At 32.9% G+C, this 16,010-nt stretch overlaps 2 protein-coding genes across 4 annotated transcripts in view; one reads left to right on the top strand and one right to left on the bottom strand.

The window, feature by feature from the left end:
• Positions 1–16,010, bottom strand: part of LOC123682785 (potassium voltage-gated channel protein Shaw-like) — a 403,607-nt gene that overhangs the window by 237,666 nt on the left and 149,931 nt on the right. For 2 of the 3 annotated variants that reach the window (XM_045621566.1, XM_045621569.1), the window contains exon 2: positions 13,120–13,240. The exons of the other annotated variant lie outside the window; for it this stretch is intronic. The gene's annotated coding sequence lies outside the window, so the exon portion shown is untranslated. The remainder of the gene's footprint in view (positions 1–13,119; positions 13,241–16,010) is intronic. 3 annotated transcript variants of the gene reach the window in all.
• LOC123682788 (potassium/sodium hyperpolarization-activated cyclic nucleotide-gated channel 1-like) overlaps positions 1–16,010 on the top strand; it is a 120,440-nt gene that overhangs the window by 79,161 nt on the left and 25,269 nt on the right. The gene's annotated exons all lie outside the window — the stretch shown is intronic.

Below are 16,010 nucleotides of genomic sequence, written 5' to 3'. Positions count from 1 at the left end.
TCAAGAGTGAGAAATTGCAATTTTAGTGAACCAAAGTACTGTGCACCTATACGAAATGGCTCCAAACAAGTCAGCTGACATGAAAAATATCGTGAAGGAGGCATTGAAGGAATTACTTTGTGACGATGAATTCCTTAACAAACTTTTATCAAAGATGGAAAATAAGATAACTCAGTTAGAAGAAGAAGCAGCAAAAAATGCGGATAAAATGAAACAGCTGGAAGGTCGAATCGAGAGCATGCAACAAGCAGCGAAAATAAACAATATCTGTGTTTACAATTTAAAGGAGGAAACGAATGAAAATTTGTCGGGAAAGATTCTTGATTTATTGAATTGTAAAATGAAAACACAAATCACTAGAGACGACGTGGTGCGATGTTACCGAATTGGTGAGTCTGGTCAAAAACCGCGACCAGTGATAATTAAATTCGATAAGTTTCAAAACAAACTGAATGTACTTAAAAACACATCGAAATTGAAAGGAACTAAGATTGGCATTACGGAAGATCTAAGTAAACACAGATTAAATTTATACAGAGAAGCAACTAAAAAATATGATAGAAAACAAATGTTTACACGCTTTGGCAACATTTTCATCAGATTAGATGAAAATACAATTAAGAGAATTTCTTCTAGCGAAGATATTTGATCACTCTAACCACGTATTTTAATATTACAAATTTTGATGCAGCACAGGGGAGCTAAATGGTTTACATGAATACAGTTGATTTTTGGTGATATTCTACGGGGCATTTGTTATTTCTAAATTTTTTCTTCGAATTATGGTGGAGTTGGACTATATGGAGATGGTGGATGAGCTTGCAGAGCTTGATGCTAAAATCGTAGAGGATCCTGTGGAGGTAGGCGCTATCTTTACTGGGAAAAATAAACTTAACATTCTACATATGAACATTCGTAGTCTTCAGAAAAACTTCGATGAACTTGTTATCTATTTAAATATGATAAACTTAAATAATATAGATGTTATGATTTTTTCGGAGACTTTCATTTTGGAAAATGTGAATAACTTTCAACTGCAGGGCTTTAAAATTTTATATAATGAATCTCTATTAAACAAAAACGATGGTCTAGTGATTTATCTCAGAGAAAATTTTACTGTGAAACATTCATTATTTCAACTAAATGAAACCAATATTTTACGATGTGAAATTGAACTAGATGACAATACTTCTTTTGGTATAACCGCATGTTATAGATCACCATCCGGCAAGTTGGATACATTCTTAGGCGAACTGGAAGACTTACTTTCTGAGATTAAACCTACTGGAGTGGATATATTTGTTGGAGATGTGAATATAAATCTGTTAGATATAAACGATAAACAAGTGAACAAATACTTGAATATAATGTCACAAAACGCTTATTTCTCGTGTATCAATAAACCAACGAGGGAAACAGAACTGTCTGCTACCCTCATAGATCATCTATTTATTAAAGTTAAGGATTTTCACGAACAAAATAATACAATTACACCGTTTGTTCTACACTCGGCACTAACGGATCATTATACTATAGGGTTATCCATTCAAAAAGAAAAAAATTTAAAACATGATAACGATAATTTCAGACAGAGACTTGACTTAAATCAACTCAAAAAGATTCTCAGCAAGGAGGACTGGTCGGGGGTCTATCAGAGTGAGTGTGTTGGACGGGCTTATGGGTTTTTTATTGAAAGGTTGAAGAGTTACATATTGCAATCGACTCAAACAATTAGGCTGAATAATAAAAATAGAAAGAGAAAATTGTGGATTACGGAGGGCATTATGGCATCTATAAAGAAGAGGGATCAACTTAAGAAATCACTAAACGTAAATTATTCTGTCGAATTACTAAATGAATATAAACATTTTCGAAATACCCTCAATAAGATAATTAAGTTGGCCAAAAACAATTATCTTAGGAATAAAATCGTCGAATCAAAAAACAACTACAAAAAGATATGGGAGACAATAAATGAAACGACCAGAACACGAAAACGAAACAAGCAGCAAATTAAAAAAATTATACATAATAATGAAGTAATACATGATGAACAAAAAATGACTAATACTTTCAATGAGTTCTTCATTAGTATCGGTTCCGATCTCCAAAACAATATTGTACAACATAACAATCAGAGACACACGGCATATATAAATCCGCACTCTATTTTTTTACGTCCGGTTAACGAAAATGAGCTGATTCAACATATAAACACTCTTAAAGATAATTCAAGCCCGGGTGATGACGGAATAAGAGCCGAGGTTATCAAAAATATTCATATATATATATTAAAACCTTTAGAGTACATGATAAATCTTTGTTTAATAACATCTAAAATACCTCAGGAATGGAAGACTTCTATTGTGACGCCTATCTTTAAGGATGGGGACCCAACACTACTCACGAACTATCGGCCAATTTCAATAATAAACAACTTCAATAAAATATTCGAAAAATGTCTTAAAGATAGAATCGTGGAATATTTGGAAAAAGATAATCATTTTTATGAAAACCAATTCGGATTCAGAAAGAATAGAAGCACTGAGGATGCAGTATTTACCTTAATAAGAAACATCAATGAGAATTTACAGAGAAAACAAAAAAGTCTAGCAATATTTCTTGATTTAAAGAAGGCATTTGACACCGTTCCTCATAACATTCTTCTCGATAGATTGGAGAGGATGGGAATTAGAGATGGACCATTGGAATTAATAAGAGACTACCTAACTAACAGAACACAAAAAACTAAAATAAATAACTCCTTCAGTACACATAAGACGATTACGACAGGTATACCCCAGGGCACTGTTCTCGGCCCTATTCTTTTTTTGATCTACATCAACAATATTGGAAGCTTAATAAGGAATTGTAAAGTTATATCCTATGCGGATGATACGGTATTATTGTTTGATGGAAGGTCTTGGGAGGAAGTATACGGAAGAGCTGAAGTCGGAATCGGTATCATGCAAGAATGGCTGAGTGGAAGTCTTCTGAGTCTTAATATATCGAAATCCTACTTTATGACTTTCTCTGCGACATCCTCAGATCAACCGGATATTTTTGAAATTTGTATTCATGAAGAAAACTGCACCAAACCAGATTGTTGTTGTTCAACTTTCATAAAAAAATGTGCAATGATAAAATATCTTGGCGTGATAATAGATCAAAACTTGAAATGGAATTGTCACACTGCTTATTTATGTACTAGGATGAGGAAAGTTTTCTATAAGTTATATCAGTTAAGAGACGTTTTAAACAAGAGATTAATCATAATTGTGTATAAATCGCTGATAGAATCAATATTGAAATATTGTATAACTATGTGGGGAAGTGCTTATGACAATGCTTTATACAACTTACAAGTCTGCCAAAATTCAGCTTTAAAGATCATATTCAGGAAACCACGCATGTTCCCAACAATAGAATTATATTCCGGTAGTGGTTTGTTCAACCTGAGGAACTTATATGTGAATTCTAGTCTCTCATACTTTCTGAAAATAATGCAGCGATTTCCTGTCATATCACATGGACATTCAACAAGATCGAACCTCAATGAAAACTTACAATTGCCTTTGTTTCACTCTAACGTTTGCCAGCGGTTTCTGACTTTTTTGATTCCGAAAATATTTAACATTTTGCCATTAAATATAAGAAGATTAATCCATCGCCAACGAAGATTTAAAACCGAAGTTAAAAATTTTATTGCAGAAAATCCACAATACTTTGCCCAGTTATTTACATGATGTTGCGCATCTTACATTTTACAAAAAAAACAACAAAAAAAAAAAAAAAATGCCTCTCTATTGGTCCACTCTGTCACTATAAAATAGTTTGTATTAGAAGTAATAGTTATTTTGTTGGGTTGAAAAGAGTAGCACACAAGTTGTCATGCAACTTAGGCGAAATTTTCTACCCTTGATACATGCTCAATTTGATGTACATTAAGTAGGTTTGTTATAATTAAGTTATGCATACACTGTATGAATCTATTGTACTAACTTGTCGATGAATAAATTTGAATTTGAATTTGAATTTGAATTTGAATTTGCCATTATATGTAGTATGAATTATTCGAATGTTATCCTCGTGATCTCCTGATAGCTAATTCACATTGCTGGAACTAAAAATTACTCGTCCTGGAATTTTTTCTTACAATTAAACCGAAACGTGTTGTGCGGCTTATCGCACCATCTCACTGGAAGCACATCTCTTCCAATTCCATATCTGTCATTTCCGACCAACAAAAATCATTCGGCTATAGCGATGAGAATTGAAAGTTTGAGTGACACCTTATTCATTTTGAATGAAGTACTTATCAATCAGTCCACCAGTCCAAATTGCACATCATACAGTGACTTAATGTAAATTCAATCTTCTTCCAGCAGTTTCATGAGGATTTCAACTTCCCCCATGAGACAATATTGCTTATTTACATAGCAACTGTCGCTGAAGAAAATTCGATGCGAAAATCGTCATCTGAACGTTGCTATTCAAGTACCTACCACCTACTCAGCATATGTTCACGAATTTTATAGTTGGATGTCTTTAGTTATAATGTCAACTGAACCTCCAGAGGATTGAGATGCAAATTCAGATGCAAAACAGGACCAAATGTGAGCGCCTAGAAATGGATAAATTCTTCAACACTTTCAACAGCAGCAATATTTCCAGTCGAGCGTGCATTTTGATTATGTATGGACCTTAGGGCATCTATAACGGATCCATTTCCTCCGCATTTTTTTACTGTCATACCAATTGTACGCTCAGATGAAGGATTATGTCGACCATAATGAATGAAACGTACATACTCACTACAAATTTTTTATTGAGTTTTCACAATTTTCACACGTTCAGCAATAGATGAATCATTTATAATGTCATATATATAACAGTTCTGTTTGACATATGTCAGGGCTGTGAAATTCGGACCACGACATGGATAAACTATATCAACTGGTTATAATATATAAGGGGCTGTAGCAATCCTGGTAAACCGGAAGATTCGAAAAATCATCGCTTGTAGAATTGGTCGTCCTGGTTGAAGAAACTCTCCTGATTTCGGAACAGATTTGGTATTATTTACTTGAGTATTAAAGGGATTTCTAAGGACAGGAGTGAGTTTTTTGTCGATATTGGCCATAGATAGTGAATCGGTGATAACTTTTCTTCAACTCCGTGAGAGAGGATTTTAAGCCGGCTATTTCATAGATTGCCTATTGAGTTCTATTCATGTCCTGGCTTGTTATGTTGAAAAATCATTATTTAGTGGTGTTGAATTGCTTCGTTGAGGTGAAGTGAAGGAGTATTTTTTATTACTTTCAATTTTTGTAATATTTTCGTCATTAATATGTAGTTAAAGACCTTCTTATACTCTGGCCTAGAAATTTCAATATGATTCTTTCTTATCCCTCAATTTATTGTGGTGACTGCAGTTGTCATCATTCAATGTGGTATATAGAAAACTTAAACATTTATTATTCCTTTGTGGTGCTCTGCTCTTTTGTTTTCAGATTTAATTATATTATATATTCGATGTCAACTTTTGTTGGAAGGGAAAGATGAAATGAGTTTGTTTAGATGAAGACGAAGCCCTCCATATTTCAGCTTATGTTTTGATCAAATACATAAACCATTCATCTACACGGGGGATATAGAGTTTTTGCTGAGGTTTTCATCTGTGTATGTATAATGCCCCATTCATGTTTATATTGCTAATAGTGATGAATATTTTTCTTACTCGTCCATATTTCAGTTTGTGATATCAGCTTGAAATAAATCAACGTAACTCAAGTCAAGAACTTAAGTAGACACAACGTTTTCATGAACCCCCTGCAATAAGTGTTTAACTCAATAAAACGGGTAAAAGTGGGCGACCTATTAACAAAATAATCTCATGACATCTTTTATATATTTCAAAATTATGTGAGATGATAATTTCATGAGATGTCATACCGGTATCGAAAGTGAAATTTTGCATTCAGGGAAACAATTGTAATCGAATAATTCTAATAATGAAAATAACTTTGAATGTTGTTTCGTTGATTATCAGTTATGAATTATAGTTAATAGAATAGAATTTCAATGAATTTTGCATGAAAAACACATGAGTAACCATTATGAAGAATAGTATGTATGTATGATGACAATGACAAAAATAATCGTCACTTCCCAATTTCATCAAGAATAGGGATTAAAATAAAGTTAGCAAGGTCTAAAAAAATATTTTACAATTTTTCGGAAAGTTATTATTTCATTTCGATAGAGAAAGCCCTCAAGTCAAAATTTTTCAGATTTATGCGCCCACATTTCATCAACTTCGCAAACAACAAATTGCGAGAAAAATCAATATCTAAAATCTCAGTTCCGATCACTCTGATCCGGTTCTCTCAAATTTTTTTCTGTCAATTTTTCATATCAAACTCGAACGTACAAAACAGCAGTAAAACAGATCGCCAACGATTTAACGTAAAACCCATTCGAGATAGATCGCAATGATGCTAGATTTGCGAGATCGCCGAATCCAATTCTTTTCCCGTTTGAACCGGATTTATATTGGATGTAATTCGCCATACATCTTCCCTAAACGGCAGGGGGAAATTTCTACTGGTATATCTATTCCTGTTTAGGTAAACAATGCGTATTGGAAGTGGGGAGGCGGGGAATATAGAGACAATTTAGGAACGAATCCGGGAAGTTTCAATTTCCTGGTTCGAGTGGTGTTATCACTTCCAATGAATTGAAAGTAAGTAGTCGAGCTTTTAGGATATTAAATATTGTTGATTAAGAAAACGTTCCGGTACAATAGAATTATGACGACTTTGAACCAATCTACCTTAAGAATCATTTTCTATTCTTATTGATATACTTTTGCCAAAATATTATGAGGATTCCATCTTCACAATTCAATTATCGAACATGTGATCGCTACGACATTTCAAACAATTCAAGTTGAATTGAATAACACATTATTCATTCACACAATTACTTCTCTTTTTCAATATTTCTAGTCACATTTGTAGATGATGTTATGTTTCCATTGAATGAGTTCCTATTCAGATCAATAATGAATTCTAGAAGAATACGTGAACATTTGAATAAGAAACGATATGTTCAATAATATAGCTACTATATTTATACAGGGTGTTTCATTGGTAAATGTACATACGTAACCTGAGGTAGAGCTGCCTAGACGAGTCCAAATAACCTATATATGAGAGTTGAATGACGTGCGGGACATTAAAATCTACTGATTCACATTCTAAAATCTCTGCTTTTTCCGAATATTTTCATTGAATTCCAATATTCCACTATACAGGGTGTTGAATCTCAGCTTGTGAAGAGTCCCATATTTTTCTAATACGGACCTGATTTTTTCAACTAATTTAATAATTAATCGGAGGACCTAACGGAGTGAATTTTTCGTTCCGAATATCAATCAAATATACTGGGGGATTCAAAAGTTATAAGGAATTGAAAATATTGATGAATTTACTACCCTGTATCTCGGCTATGGGGAAGATTAGACCTAATATACAGGGTGAGTCTTTGACTTGTACATATATTTCAACCCAAGATTCCTGAGGTCAAAAGTAACACTTTTTTCTTTTACCATTTTTTCCGATTCGGCCCGGTTAAAAAGATACAGGCTGTTGAAAATCGTTAAAAAAATGTGATTTTCGGCTATATCTCGTAAAAGGTTCTATCGAAGGAAATAATTTTTGAAATAAAGCTTTTTTTTGATGTGATACATCTTCTCTGAACACAAGATTCCATACACATTCGTCTGTTTCTTTATTATGAACATTACATCCCATAAAAATACCAGAAATTCGAATAAACCAACTCTTAAAAGTAATTTGAAGGTTCATTGAAGAATATTTGGCTAATTTGAAAAATAAAGTATTCCTCATATTTTCTCGTAGAAAGCGCCGTTTTCGTATGAGTTGATCTTAAAAAAAAAAAATTATCTGTGAAATTCAAAGAATTGGGTACTTTGGCTGAATGCAACCCTGTTCTGTTGTGAAGAAAAAACCACAGAAATGAATATTTACTATGATGTCATGGCTCAGATTTTAGAATTGAAGTAGTAGCCAACTTAGTTTGTAAATGAAGTTATTTGAATAAGCTCACCTCAACTCCTCGATTTGATTACAAATTACTGAGCTTTGGCACAGCTCTGATAATAAGAAGATACTTCACTAAAATCAACATTCTTTTTGAAAAGTCCAGATTATTCATAAAGCCCATGTTTAAAAAAGTTTTCACAAAATAGTCCCATTATAATGACAACAATCAATATCTCACTAAAGAATGCTGCTATCGAACAATACTGTATTCTTCTTCGGGCCATTCAAACTCACATCGAAACATACCACTAGGTACATACTATATAGACAAATTTTCATGTGATTGAGATTGAATACTTTTATTCTTTTGCTATTCCATAAATTCATCCTAAGAGCATATGATTGATTGACATACTTCCAAGAGGGCCATAATTGTTTTAATGTGAAAACAAATTAGGTGTTGAAAGAAACGGGATATTCTATAGTGGAAATTTATATTGAACACTTCTCATTTATTTTCAATGCCAAAATCAAGATGAATTAAGTAGTGAAGTTGGCTATGATGTAGGTACACATTAAGAACAAATTTGATTACAAGTGGAGTCTAACATTTCTAACATATTTCCATATTTTCATACTGATGGCTTCAAAAATATTGATGCATTTCAATATTTTTATGAGATAGTTGGAACAAATCAAATGCTTCATTTCATAAAGGAATTGTTTTCTATCAGAATGCACAGTGATTTATTTTGTATCCACACATTTATTTTGGAAGTTGTTTTCAAATTTCTTGAAAATATGTACGGAACTTCAATATTCTGTTGGGTTTCTTCAAATCTTCGATGATTTTCATTTCATGCTAACATAATAACAAATATCTTATAACAATAACAGTGTGAACTGTAAATAAAAATTTTAGGTTAGAACATAGATTATTTGATCCGAACTGCTGTGTTTATATTTTGCATCACTCGAAATTTGAAATTCAAACTTAAAACCACAGATTACTATAATCTGTGTTAGAACTTTCACAGATAAATATTATTGATTTGAGATTTTATGGTTAAATGGCAATTCTTGTACGAAATGAAATAAACAACGATATCATATAAATGAAATATAAAGAATGAATGGACATGGATATCAGAGTGGTATGGATATCAGGGTGGTGGCGAGCTCAATTCGTTATAATTATCGAAAATGAAATAGAAAATCAAGAGAAGAATATTTAATCTTTAGCGTCAACGAAATTGAAATAACTCATTTATTTTATTATAAACACTACTTTGTTCAACAAATGGAATGTTAAACGTGAGTTTATGATGGTTCTTCTAATTTAGTAGCTTATTTCCAAGGTTCAAAAGGTATATCTTATACTCACCCTGTATACAGGGTGAGTCTTTGACTTGTACATATATTTTAACCGAAGGTTCTTGAGGTCAACCTTGGAAATAAGCTACTAAATTAAAAAAACCATCATAAACTCATTCCTGCACTCCTCCAATGACCAAACTTCACACGGTGTACAAAGATGAACATTCACTTTATCTTCATTTTCTTTACGAATTATATATGTAGAGCGCAGCGTGCAGCACTGTGCGACGGTCGATTTTTTTTTCACAAAATTATAGTTTCACCTCTTTTGAAATGATTTTTTATGGGTTTTTTCACGAATTTTCAAAAACATATAACATCTTTTGCGAAAAACGAAAAGTAATCAAAAATCTTTTTTATTCGCAAATATTATCAGTCTACAATGTAAATTGTTGTTGAAAAATGCATAAAAAACGGTGGTTGTGAGAAGAAAAATCAACAATTTCGTTTCGAGCTGAGCAGCCACGTGGTATTGTTCCCTCTTAATAACAAGTCACTAACTACATTGAAATCATTCAGTACGCTCTATATATCAACTGATGCCATTAGTACACAATTAAGTTGAATACAATTCTTGTCTAATTCATCTCAGGTGTACATCCTAAAATTCCCTTGAATTCTATGAATGTCTATCAACATCCTACTTCAAGCCGAAAAGACTGCTCTTAGCCCCGATGTGCAATCAGACGATTAAAGTCAGACGTCGATACAATTCCGGTAGGAAGGATCAGACCGTAGCAAACAAGGGATGTCAGAATTCTTTTCCAGAACTCTCGGATTTCTATCCGAAGTGAGAAATGCTACATGGAATGAACGTTCCATCAGGCAGAAACAGACTGAAAAAAATATCTCACCTAGCTGGTACTTCATTCACGTTTAAAAGTTGAACAATAGGAATTGATTAGAACTGTCCTAGATTCCAATGGAAGGATGTTCTTCAAGGGTGTAAATCTTTCTTTATTTTGTGGGAGTGGGAAACCGAAAAAATAATTCGTCAGGTATCTACATATCAATTATTTTACCGAAAATAAATACATATAAAACGTATACACTGTGTCCGTAAAGTATGGAACAAATTCATTTTTAGCTAAACAGACCATTTTAAGGAATAATCCTGAAACACGTCGATGTTTTATTTTAATTTACTGTATTTTGAAATAGTAATCTAATATACAGGGTGAATTACTTTCGAATAATGACGTCACCGTCATTTTTTTCAAATGGAACACCTCCATTTTGTCTCAATTTTCTGATTACTCTAGGTGAGGTGATTCCAAAAATGTATCACATGTTGATTCGAATTGGTACAGGCTTACAAAATAATTTGTAACGCTGTAACGTTCTTTATTAGTTAAATTAACAATATTATCAAAAACACTCTCTAAAAATGTAACAAACTACAGGGTGTTACATTCAAACCAATTGCCGCTAGACAATGAGTATTTTTGATAATATTGTTAATTTAACTAATGAACAATGTTACGCGTTACTTTTTGAGCACACACAAAACTATTGTATTTTTGTCCACCCTGTACCAATTGGAATCAACATGTGATATATTTTTGGAATCAGCTCAGTTCGAGTAATCGGAAAATTGAGACAAAATGGGAGTGTTTCATTTGAAAAAATGTCGGTGACGTCATTACTCGAAAGTAATTCACCCTGTTTATTGGATTATTATTTCAAAATACGGTAAATTAAAGAAAAAATCTACGTGTTTCAGGATTATTCCTTAAAATGGGCTGTTTAGCTGAAAATGAATTTGTTCCATACTTTAGGGACACAGTGTATATACAACAAGGAACATTTTCAAAATAAAAAAATTCTTTCTCGGAAAGAAACAATTTAATAAATTTTTGATCACAATGAACAGAAAAAACATAAATATGCTTACAAATTAATGAAATAAAACAATTGTTGTGTGGGTGAAATAAACTCATTTACACATAATGTTGTTTATCCTATGTGTTTTTCACAAATCACAATACCAATTTCAAGAATCTCCTCTTCATATTCGCAAACCTTTCTATCAAATAAATCAATATCGAGTTCATTCTACCTATGGATGTTCATTAGGCCAAACCTTCCAATCTTTACTGATTCATTGTTGATCTGGGCGAAGTTTTCAACCTCTTCAATGTCGAAAAGCTGCTCTTAGAGCTTGCCATGCTTACTACAGGCATTACATCAGAGATCGAATATAGTGCCAAGTAAACATTCGGCTTTATTGATTTATCGCAAAATTTAAGTGCAGGCAATGCTGTATCTGGCATATTTTCAGTCTCAATTTTTATAATACGATTTTAATTCTGTTTCCATTAAACTAGAAACGATACTAATTTATTGGAATTTAAATACGAATTCGTTTAATTCAGCCTGAAACCAGAATCATGTTTCCTTTCTGAATCAATAACTGTGAAGGGAATCAGATTATTTACATCAAAAACTATGAACACATCATTATGAAAACGGAATTCGAGATCTGTCACTATATTATCCAACAATAAAACGAACATATTCCAGTAAGGGATTTAACTGTGTCCGTGAAGTTAGCACCCATTTTTTCGGAACTGAAGAATTTTTTTTGCATTCATTAGTTACTCATTAGTAACTCTATGAAACACAAAAATTTTTGTTTGTATTTCAAGGATACTGGTAGAAAAATATCGCATTCCGCTGGGGTGCCAACACGTTTTTTTTTGGATTTTTAGATGATAAACTCATAAACCATGAAAGGATCTGATTTTTTACTGCCGTGCCAATTAAAAAAAAAGTAAAATGATGATTGGTTAATTTATTTTGGAAAAATTTTCGTCCTTCTTCTTGGCGAGAAATGCGAGAATTCTGAAACTTTATATTTCAGAAGTTTCGGGGGGTAATTACCAAAATATCTAACTAAGTCCATGATGGTATGAAATGAGTTAAAAGTTTTTAAATACCATCACACTACGATACATGTTATCCTAATTGGACGCTGTCTTCAGTTACTAGACTGCACAAGTTTTTGATTATCTCCCAATAATCACATAAATATTTAAGATTGCATTCTCTAAATATTCGAAGAGAAATTTTTCTCGAAAACTAGTTGAATTGAACAAAACCTTGAAAACGCGGTCCAAAATATTCATTCCAAAGTTAGGGCATATACTTATAGAAATTACGGTTGAAAGCTGATTCGGCTCCAAACAGAATATTTCGACGAGGCTTGTTGGATAATTGCTCCCTTCAAGAACCCCCTTCCCCTTGCATTCACCATTGACTGTCGTGACTCATGAGAGAAACATCGGTTATTTGCTGGCGAAGAATATAGAGGCCACCGGTTCTAGCAGTTAATATATCCTGAAGTTTAGTGACCACTTCATCCAATCAACTTGTGAAAAATTTTTTTACAGATATCTGTCGACTGAGGTATGTCTAGGCTATCCGTGTCGTTAACATTATTTGTTTGTATTTTTATTATTTTCCTTATATTGGTACAGCCCTGGGTATAGCCTCACGAAAATCTCTTTTCAATTTAAAACCTTGCATTCGGACTTGAGCCATACTTAGATAAATAGAGCTAAAATAATTATTTAAAACTGGTCAATTTTGCTAATGTTACCAAAATAGTTCGAGATCGGAGTGATATTTTCAACTAAGAACCAACTACTCAGAACACTTATTGGAAACTTACATTTTGCTGTAGGTTACTTGATGAAAAATGATTGGGTGGAAGTTCCAGTTTATCTTCGAACGTATGGAGTATTTTCAGGGTGGAGAGAGTTGAAAGCTCTAGGTAGGCTGAATCTAGGAATCTGAAAATTATAAAAAATTATTTTTAGTATCTACAAAATTATTGCGAATATTCATCATTCTCAATACTAAGTGGAATTATTGAATAACATGAAATAAGATTAAGATTGAAAAAAATGAAGCAAACTTTTTTTTTAAAGAATATAATAAATCCGATGATTTTTCAATGCATACTGACTTATAAAATGAAACTAGTATAAAAGAATGACGCAAATAAAACGAAATTCTACAGAATAACGATAAATGAATGAAAAATAAAGATTCATTCTCTTCGGAATCCAACTTGAATTAATGTATTCAATCAGTGGAACAAGAAAATTTTCTAATTTAATCTCAATGTACGGATTTTCTGAGAAGTTAGTGAAATTCCCCTATTGAACTAAATTTTTGGCAGAAATTTTCGATGACTTTAATGACGTGCGGGACATTAAAATCTACTGATTCCCATTGAAAAATTTCTGCTTTTAGCGAATATTTCCATCAAATTCCAATATTTCACTATACAGGGTGTTGAATCTCAGCTTGTGGAAATCCCAAATTTTTCTAATACGGACCTGATTTCTTCAATTAGTTTAAAGATCAATCGAAGGAACTAATAGAGTAAATTGTTCGTTCCAAATATCGATCAAATATACTAAGCGGTTGAAAAGGTATAAGGAATTGAAAATATTGGTGATTTCATAAACCACCCTGTATCTCGGCTATGGGGAAGATTAGACCTATCATATATAGGTTTTTTGGACTCGTCTAGGGCTCTACCTCAGGTTAACGTATGTACATTTACCAATGAAACACCCTGTATAACAATATAATATTTGCCTACTAATCGTTTGATGAGATTCAGAGATGATTCCGTATACTAACTCAAGACACTTATTCAAAATGCGGAAATAACTAATGAAGGCAATTATTTGAGGCAAAAATTCAAGATCGCTTTATGAAAATAATGATTCGAAATAGGAAGGAAATTGAAAATATTAATTGGGGGAAAATTGAAAGTCAATTAAACATCATCAATGGAAATATTTTTCTTGTAATAAAGTAACTCTTATTAACAATTCACCAAGTGTGAGTACATTCAAATTGTTGATATGCCAACCTCAAATCTTCCTGCCACAACAAACAAAAACAACTTTGAATGTAAAGTGTTTTTCAATAAAAGCTTTTTTTTATATTAAAAGAAATTGTATATTTCAAGAGGAATCAATGGATGCTATTCTCATGGTAAAGAAGAAGGTAAGGATGGAAAACGATATCAGTCAAATGCCTGGCACTACTACGGTTGCTGCACTATATCCTCTTCGTGAAAATTTTGCCGACCAATTCGAACATTTGCGACTGTTTGTCTCCGATAACCTCACTAATTCCATCTTCAAGGTACTGAATCGATTGTGGAGTATGGACCTTATGTTTCACTTGGCCTCCCAAAAAAAGTCAAAATCATAAGTTCTCATTGTGAACACCTCTTCATTCTTCAAGAAATAACATGGTCTGGATGTTCCGGTTATCCAAAACTACTTAATCATTGTTGCAATAGCCTCATCTTCAAATAAGTAAGGTCCAATCACTCCACCAGCCCAGAACTTCACCAAACAGTTGAGATGAAAGGTTTTTTCAAAAACCATTTTCAGATTTTCTTGAGAGTCTTAAGACCTAAATTTTCATTCAAAATACGGTGTAATGTAATTTGTTGAATGCCTTATTTCCAAGAACGGCGAGGAATCGAAAAACCTGGGTTTTCGTCAACACTAGAGGAGAAAGCAGTAGATAATAATCTCAGTTATTCTTCAGCAACGCACGCGGTTTCGATTCTGCACAACTAACTTGTTCCAATAGCTCAAATTTTTCCACCAGTTGCATTATTGTTAGTCGAGAAGGTGCTTCATGAGGACCCAAAAAAGTTTCAATTTGCGAACTTGACTACCAAATTCTCTCCTTTTTTGAATTTAATTGTAACAATTTAAATGTATTTCTGAAGAGTGTATATTTCCATTTTGAGTCATGGCGTAGTTTTCCCTTGTAAAATTTCAAAAATGACAGCTTCAAAAGCCCAGGTATGTAATTATATGGATGATCTATTCAAGAAATACTATGGAATTGAAGGTATCCACCAAATGTATGAGAAGACTTGCAATATCAAAAAGATCATTATTCGCAACGCTACTTTAAACAATGGTTGAAATGAAAAACCAACAAAATACCATTTTCTCTCGTTTCTTTCAATATCGTTCAGCGAAGTTTGTGACACGAGGAGTAACATTATTTTCTGTTGATTTAAAAAAGGGCGAGAGTACTGACATACTAGAGATTTCACTTCTGTTTATCTTTTATTTTCATTGGAGTGATTTCATTCGGTGGTCCGACAGGCCATAACATTAGCTATCCACCAGTTGACTGATTTCGAGTTTTGCGGTGAATTCGATTGACCCAAACAAATCTCTCTCGATGGAGTTTCTGATTCACTTTTAGAAATCCTGTTGGGTTCGAAATTGTACGATTAACCAGTTCTATTATTTCACTGACTGATGTCGCTGAATACAATGCTAATGACTGAAATGTCTGGATATTCTGCTTACTTCGAATTCGTAGTGAAAAATCATTTTTGGAGAAAATCCAACAATGAATTCACATTATGAAATTTATATGATTCTGCAAGATTACCCTAACCCGATTCCTCGCTTCCCAAATAGTGCAGCATAATTGCAGTTCGGCCGGCAGCATCGGCATGCCTCAAATAAATTTTCAGAAGCTGCCTCCAAAGGCGTAGGAATA

This window comes from Harmonia axyridis, chromosome 6 (assembly GCF_914767665.1).
Source record: "Harmonia axyridis chromosome 6, icHarAxyr1.1, whole genome shotgun sequence".
Classification (NCBI taxonomy): domain Eukaryota; kingdom Metazoa; phylum Arthropoda; class Insecta; order Coleoptera; family Coccinellidae; genus Harmonia; species Harmonia axyridis.
Note: the sequence above shows the minus strand (reverse complement) of the source record. Positions and strands in the feature narration are given on the sequence as shown.